Source organism: Petaurus breviceps, unplaced genomic scaffold (genome assembly GCF_028583685.1).
Source record: "Petaurus breviceps papuanus isolate PSGF00001 unplaced genomic scaffold, PetGlider_PUasm1.0 90842, whole genome shotgun sequence".
Classification (NCBI taxonomy): domain Eukaryota; kingdom Metazoa; phylum Chordata; class Mammalia; order Diprotodontia; family Petauridae; genus Petaurus; species Petaurus breviceps.
The window spans coordinates 2,289,643-2,296,574 of NW_027187358.1; the positions used below are offsets into that span (position 1 = coordinate 2,289,643).

General features: G+C 37.3%; 1 pseudogene; it reads right to left on the reverse strand.

Annotated features, from left to right (window-relative positions):
* Positions 1–1,163: 1,163 nt before the first annotated feature.
* Positions 1,164–1,842, reverse strand: LOC138148906 (ornithine decarboxylase antizyme 1 pseudogene; annotated as a pseudogene).
* Between the last annotated feature and the right edge of the window lie 5,090 nt (positions 1,843–6,932).

The following is a 6,932-nucleotide window of genomic DNA, read 5'->3' on the forward strand; positions in this document are numbered from 1 at the left end:
TTTCAAGCATTTTTGATGAAAAAACCAGAGTTGAATAGAAAATTTGACATTCAGATACAAGAAGCAAGATAAGGTAAACAGGAAAAGAAATCATAAGGAATTTGTCAAAATTGAACTATTTACATTCCTACATGGAAAAAATGATAATTTTAACTTATGAAGCATTCTCAGTATGACAATAGTTGAAGGAAATATAAATGTATATATACATTTATATGTATGTATACACATATGTGCATATGTGTATACATACATATATGTCTATATAGGAGGGTATATGGGAGTATGGATACATATGTGAGTGTTTGTATATATGTGTACAGGTATACATAGACAGAGGGCATAGGGCCAATTGAATAAGATGGGATGATACTCAAAAGGTGAAATCGAGAGAAATATAATGAGAGGAGATTGGGAGAGACAGAATAGAATAAATTATCTCATATAGAAGAGGCAAGGAAAAATTGTTACAATGGAGGGGAAGTACAAGAAGGCAAAATGGAATGGGTCAATTTTACTCTCATTTGGCTTAGGGAGGGAATTACATGCACTCTAAATAGGGTATATCACACTACAGTAGAGTAGGGGGGAAGGGGATGAGAGTGGGGATAATGGAGGGGAGGGCAGGTTGGGGGGAGGCAAGTTAGAAGCACACACTTTTGAAAAGGGAAAGGATCAAAGTAGAGAATAGAACAACTAGGGGGTGGAATAGGATGGAGTGGAATATAGTCAGTTCTTCACAATATATCCACTCTGGAAATGTTTTGCATAGCTGCACATGAACAACATATATTGAATTGTGTATCTTCCCAGTAAGGCTGGGTGATGAGAGAGGAAGGGAGGAATGTGTAATTCAAAGTTTTAAAATCTAATGTTTAAAAAATATTATTTTCTTCCAAGCAACTTGGAAAAAGATATATAAGCACTGAGGTATAGAGATCCATCTTGCCCTACTGGAAAGTCAGATGGGGAATGGGGGAGGATATAGGAGAGAGCAGTTTGGGGGGTATACAGTGGGTTCACTGTTTTGAAGTGGTGAGTAGGGGAAGGAGGGGTGGAAAATTTATAACTAAAAATCTTGTGAAAATGAATGATGTAAACTAATAATAAACATTAAATTTAATTAAAACAAAGAAAGTTCTAAAAATGCAAAACAATACAATCTAGTCTTCTTCCAAAGAGTCTCTCTCAAATGAGTAGGCCATGAAGCAAGCATCTTATCCCTTGGGGACAGGGGGATGCCCTGGTCTCACCATCTCAAAGCCCCAAAAGCTGAAAGTATGGAGCAGTGAAGCTCTATCTTCTCTATTCCTGTAGAATCAGATAAAGACATGATCAACGTGAAGTTGTTCTTTTACAAACTCAAGAAGAACTGCAAAACTCTCTTGGCTCCTTTCAGGTAGAGCACCACATGGAATTTCAATGTAGAGGCTGTTGTTGTTCAGTACTGCTCTCCAATTAACATGTTTGGTGTCTGTAAGCCTGGACTGGACATTGAGAATTCTTGTCTTGTTATTAGACATTAGTTCTTCTGTTACAGTCAGCTGGTTATCAGAAAGAAATAAATTAGCTGAAAGATTGTGATCCCTCTGACTATTCCTTCTCCCACCTGGGATCTTCAGGGGTGGGTGAGGGACATCAGGAGCACCTGAGGCCCTGGGCCCGGGTTACTATAGCAATTGAAGAAGACACTGGAACTCTCGCTGCTATAGCTGCTGCTGCTGTGGAAGCTGAGTACCGGCATGGTGCAGCTGATGTGGATGGTGGTGCTAGGTTTAACCCCTATTTCTCTCAGGACAAGCAGTGACTGTTGAGGATCTGCTGCAGGGAGTATTTCACCATGGCCACTGGGGGTCAAAAACCAGGAAACCTTAGGTGGACCTCTCCAGGTCGCCATTGGTACTCGCCAAAGCCTATGGGTCACTATTCATTAAAATCTATGGTGCACAGGATTCTACCAATATGTTAACATTTTATTAGTCAGCAAGAGGATACAATTTTTCTTTTTCTTTTTTTTTCAGAGAGGGAAGGCTGGGCAATTGGTGTTAAGTGACTTGCCCAAGGTCACACGGCTAGTTTTTTTGTGTGTGTTAAGTGTCTGAGGCCGGACTTGAACCCAGGTCCTCCTTAATCCAGGGCCAGTGCTCTATTCAGTGTGCCACCTAGCCACCACTGAGAATACAATTTTTCAAAACAAAGTAATTTAGTGGAATAGTTTAGGAAGAAAGCAGTGATATATTATCTAATCTACCATAAACTGTTGATATTATCTAATTTACTATAAACTGTTGCATACTTTCCCACAAATAAACACACAATTTGGAGAGAGAATAGACATACCTAGAATGCATGTATAGAAGAGAAGGAAGTAACATAGGTAACAATAATAGTCATGGCATATACATGGAAAAGCATGAAATTTGTGAATGCATTGTATATAAATGACAAATATAAAGGCATGAATCATTATTTAATGTTGCAGGGATAAGGATTTTTTTAGATAATGCCACCAAATTGCCCCTACATGCCTTTTCCCCTACTGTCCTCATAGAACATGTAGTTTCTGCCAAGTATATAGTCTCTTCGAGATCTATGGTCATGGCCCATAGTCTTTACCAGTCATTGTTCCCTGGAACTTTGGTTTAGTAGGATAGTTCATTGCTGGTCATGTCATCAGTTCTGGCCTATGTCACATGTGGCTCTAGGGACTAGGTTGCAAAAGATTATAAATTTTTCTTTGAGCTTATATTTGATTGTAGAAGAATTTTGGCATAAGTTGAATTGAAGGAATAGTAAGATGATATAGTCATATTGGTGGTTAAGGAAAGTCATTTTTTCATCCTATGGAGAATGGTCTGGGGGTGAGGTGGGGATGGGGAGAGGCTTAAAGCATAAAATTGATTGCAATAATCTATCACAAGAGGGGCAACTAGGTGGCATCGTGAATAGAGCACTGGCCCTGGGTTCAGGAGGACCTGAGTCCAAATCTGGTCTCAGACACTTGACATACTTACTGCCTGTGTGACCTTGGGCAAGTCACTTAACCCCAATTGCCTTGCCTTCCCCCCTCCAAAAAATAACAATAATCTATCACAATAGTTCAGGTTAGTCACCTGATCCAGGATTGTGGCCATATATGTGTGAACTTTGACCAATAACACAGTCTCCTCTCTCTCTTGGGAATGAAACATCTTATATTTGTAATAGGAAGTTTACCAAGAAAAATGCATTATAGTGCATTTCTTGAAGCCCCAATCTTCTGGGCATCAGAATGGCTACAGTACTGGCTGTGTAGATGGGAAGCTCTGGATTCACATCCTCAGACATTTGCTTTACAAGTCTAATGAATTTGGTCAAGACCCTTAGCTTTTCAAATCCCTGGTTCCTTAATCTGTAAAAAAGGAAATAACAAGGGATATAGTAACCACTTTCTTCCATTAAGTATGAGACTCAAATGAGGAAAAGTACATAAAATGCCTTGTAAATGTACAGCACAGTATGTATTTCGGTTGCTATTCTCTCCCCCTCCCCCAAGCTTTGCCAATCCAAGTAATATCTAATTCTTAATTCTACGCTTAAGTCTTTTGTCCTTTCTAGCTGCAGGTTGTCTCCTTAATTTTATGCTCTTGAATAATAGGATTTCAAAAGCAGCTTCCTCAGAGGAATAGCTATCCTCAGCTATCCCTTCTTTATTCTCTCTACCAGTAGCCATAAATGGACAATCTGACACAAATGTTCTTACTTAAAAAAAAATCTTATTTTGTGATGTGGACCCCTTTGGAATCTGGTGAAGCTAATGGGTCTTTTTCAGAATAATGTTTTTTTTTTAAATAATTGCAGTTAAATAATTTAAATAATTGAGTTAGAAATTCGTGAAAATGAAGATACATTTTTTCCATCCAAGATCATACCCTCCTTAAATCTATCCACAGCCTTCTTCAATAAGGGAAGTAGTCAAGGATTCCACATGCAAAACTCCTGTCCAAGGAATTTGTTTGGGGAAGTATTCCCCAGTTCACATTATCAGGATCTCTAGTGAATCAATTTCCTTGGAGTATTCTGCATGCTTATCTTTGTTGGGTACCCCTATCCTCTCCTCACTGTTCAAATAGACTATTTAATAACATAGTCTATCACATTCAAACTTTCATTCATTCATCTAATAAAAATAATACATTTTTACTTACGGTACAATATTTTTCTAATATAATTTTAGTAGTCTTATTAATGTATTGGGGGCTAATTCTAATTGTAGGAAGTGAGACACTTGTATTTTCAGAAAGGCAGATTTATGTTTCTCATTAAGTGGTTGCTACAATCCCTGCATTGAACTAAGCACTAGGAATATGAAGAAAAGCAGGGAAAAAACCCCCCTTCCCTCAAGATGCTCACATTTGGATGCTTTCTATTATCATGCAGGATCTTTTAAGGTGGTTTGTGATTAAAAATATTTTTTTTGTAGTGCATTACAGGTTAGCGATCCTCATGATGTCCTTCATTATGCCTTTGGGTGCTTAGAGCTAAGAAACATATTTGAAACACCTTCTGAAGGAAAGAGAGATGGACACTTTGAAACACAGGCAACTGTGTGCTCTCCGAAGAACAGTGATGCTGGGATATATGCTGTTTTCCTGTGAGATATCATTAGTGAAGGTTAGAGAAAGAGGAAACGAATGGGGGTGGTAGAAGACTCTGTCCTGAGAGCTCCTGATACAATTATTTGTTAAGCTGATCACAGAGAGATCTACTCTCTTCCTGGGGCAAGTAGTGAAAATAAGGTGGAGAAATTCTATTCTCTCCTTCTCTGTCCTTCTCTGTCTTTCTCTGTCTCTCTCTGTCTCGCTCTCATACACACTCACACATACACACACACACATTCACACACACACAAACACAAATCTTGCTTTTAAATCCAATAGTCAGTACCCTGGTTCAGGCCCTCATCATCATCTTTCTCTTAGATTATTTCAGTATCCTTTGGATGCCCTCTCTGCCTCCAGTCTCTCCCCACTTTTTCCATCCTTTACCCAACTTCCAACATAATTTCCCCAGAGCACTGGCTCTGCCAATTTCACACTGCCTTTCAATAAAATCCAATGCTTCCCACACCATTACCTCTAAGATAAAATAAAAAGTTCTACATTTGGCATTTAAAGCTCTTCAGAACTTTGATCCTTCCTATATTTTCTATACTTCTTACATTTTATTCCCCTTCACTCACTCTTCAATCTAACTAAACAACAATATATATATTTTTCATGTCTTTGTACTGGCTGTCTATTCATGCCTTTCATCTCCCTCTTTCACCTCTGTCCCCTAGGTTACCTAGCTTTTTTCAAGACATCTGAAATCCCACACTCCACAGGAATTTTACTTTGGTATTAGCATTGCCAAGGCCTTCCCTTAAGAGATCATCTTCTATTTATTCTGCTTATATTTTGTATGTAACTAACTTGGATATTACATCATGACATATAACTTATACATTACATCTTGGCTTGCCCATTGAAATGCAAATTTCTTCAGGACAGGGCCTGTTCTTGTTTTCCTTCATTTGAATTTACAGTACTTATAACAGCACCTAGCTCTGTAATAAACTCTTCCTAAGTGTTTGCTGACTGACTGATTAAACCTCTGTGGTAGAAGCCAGCTCAGTAGGAACAGGAAATTTTCAATAATTAAATTGTTAATCCACAATAGAGAAATTATTCTAGTGAGGAGGAAAAGTAAGTGCATAGAAATATCTAAACACATTGGCAGAGAAAGAAAAAAAATAATAAATTAGGAAAAAAAAAGATAGGTGCAGAAGGTAGGTTTAAAAGTAGGATGATTACAAAAGTTTGATATTGTCCTGTAAGAATATCGTCAAGTGTTATAAGCTCAGAACTGTCATTGGGGAAGGAAGCTTGGAATAACAAAATAGTAGTCAATTTTATTATATTTTTAAAAATGTTGCTGGAAAGGGAAGAATCATAGAAGAAACAGACCACCATTCTAGGTTGAAGAGATAATGAAGGATAAATGTGGAGAGAAGGCAGAGATGTTCACCTTTTTATTGCTCCTATATTTCTGTCAAAAATAAAGATCTTTGGACTTGAAAGGACAAAACAAAATTGGCCAATGGGACTCTTCTAAATTGAAGTCCAAAACATAGAAAGAGTGTATTTGCCTTTGATAATTTAAGCCTTATGTGGCAGAAAAACTGTTTTAGGTACTGCAAGAACTGGCATAGGTGAGTATATAGTACCACCATTGGGGGGACATCTTCCAGTCTAATCTCATCATTTAATAGACACACACAGACACACATACAGATAGATGTCTGTATGTGTGTATATGTATCTACATATATACACATATAAATATTATATATTATACATATATATATATTTATAAACACCTACAAGTATATATATTTATAATGCAAATGCACACATACAGATGGATGAATGGATAGATGAATGAATGAAACAGAGCCTAAGAGAGGTTGAATAACTTGACCAAAGACACAAAAGTAGTAAGTACCAAAACCAGAGTTTGAATTTCAGCTCTCTGATTTCAAGTCCTACACCAGATAACTATGTGGTAGAGTGAATATAGTAGTACACCTGCAGTCAAGAAGACCTAATTTCAAATCCAACCTTAGATACTTTCTATTTGCATGACCCTGGTCAAGTCATGACTTCTGTATGCCTCAGTTTCCTTAAATACAAAAAAGGGAAAATAATAACACCTACTTCACATCATTGATATGAGTTTTGATTGAGATAATATTTGTAAAGTGCTTAGGACAGAGCCTGGAACACAGAAGGTATTTGATAAATATTTGTTCACTACTACCCTCTTTCTATTATGTATATAAATGTGGCTATTTTCTTTCTCATTTCTCATTCCTTATTGTTTTTTTTTTTTGCTTCTTTGACTTTCCTACC